This window comes from Pygoscelis adeliae, unplaced genomic scaffold, assembly GCF_000699105.1.
Source record: "Pygoscelis adeliae isolate BGI_AS28 unplaced genomic scaffold, ASM69910v1 Scaffold93, whole genome shotgun sequence".
NCBI lineage: Eukaryota > Metazoa > Chordata > Aves > Sphenisciformes > Spheniscidae > Pygoscelis > Pygoscelis adeliae.
This window is the reverse complement of record NW_008824469.1, coordinates 1,635,139-1,636,554: the sequence shown is the minus strand read 5'-3', so window position 1 is coordinate 1,636,554 and position 1,416 is coordinate 1,635,139.

Below are 1,416 nucleotides of genomic sequence, written 5' to 3'. Positions count from 1 at the left end.
CAGATCAAATCAGCGCAGCTGTTGAGCAACACACGGGGTTGTACCCGCCAGCCTTGGGACTGTTGTGAGTAAAAATTCATAGACCCAAAATGAACCCTGAGCTGCAGAGGAGCAACCCCCTCGCATGCCCTTAAATCGCAAATGAAGCAGCAAAGCACCGCCTCCAACCCTGCCAGTGCAGTTTGCTCCCACCGCGTGCAGGACCCGGCTCGCACCGCGCTGCACCCACAGGGACGGCAGAACCGGCCCCCGCGTGGTTTTGCGTCAATCCTGTCCGGAGCAATGACACTAAAACCCAGGGACCCATCAGCAATTCATTTACTCAGTTGCTAAACACACGGGCAATTTTGAGAGTTAATGAGTTACCAGAGGAGCCGCTGCCTTTCTCAAGCACAAGAACTGGGCAGCTCCCCATTGCCTGACAACGGACGCTGAAGACCCATCATCTCCATTGATGCTTTCTAAGCACCCGTTATTAAATAAAAACCAGGTCAGCTGCCCCTCTACTCTTTGCAAAAATGTTTTTCTTTCAGCTCATCTCAGAAAATAACCAGCAGGTGCTCAACACAGAAGCACATTTTCCATCATTAAAATAAACTTAATTTTGAAGTCGTGAACTTGTGACACCCATTGCTCTGCTGAAAATAAAACCGCCAGGGATGATATAATATGCATATTTAACCTTCTGATGTTGCTAATGTTTTTAGCAGAAACCGATACATCGCCCGTGCCCGCTGACAGGGGCGAGAGCCCATAAGCTACTGCTGTGGCTATTAGCAGACACCTATTACCTGCAGCATTATTTCCAGGTTACAGAAATGAGCCCTTGGGCTTATGGTACTGTAATAACACTGGGCACTGCGAAGCCCCGAAGGAGACCTCGGAGCGTGGCTGGTTGTGGCCGAAGGTCAGCAAACACAGGGGACGTGGGTGCCCACGCGGGGTGGAATAGGCAATGGCACCCAGCGGGACCAGGGAGCTCATCCCCACGCTCACATCCCCACCGCCAGCATCCCCATCACCAGCCAGAGGCTTCAGCACACTTTTCCTGGTGCTTAAATCACTACCTCATCAAATCAACAAAAAACTCTATACATACAAATTCATAAATACACCCAATTTTATATGAGGCAACTCTTTCAAGAAAAAAATGGAGGAAAAAAAACCTGCTAGGAGGAAGCCCCCACACAGCCATGATCTTAATTGATCCGTGGCAAGAGGGAAAATAATTTTAGGTTAAGGAGACTGCCAGAAGGCACAAGTTTTAAAAGTAAAATCCCAAAGTACCCAGGGCAAAACCATGCAAATTACCGTCACGACCGAGTCCTTATCTATATCAATATCTGCCAGCAACAGACCGTCCCCAGCCAGCCACCATCGCCCATCCAGCAACCGCAGTCTCATCTGTACTCTAGC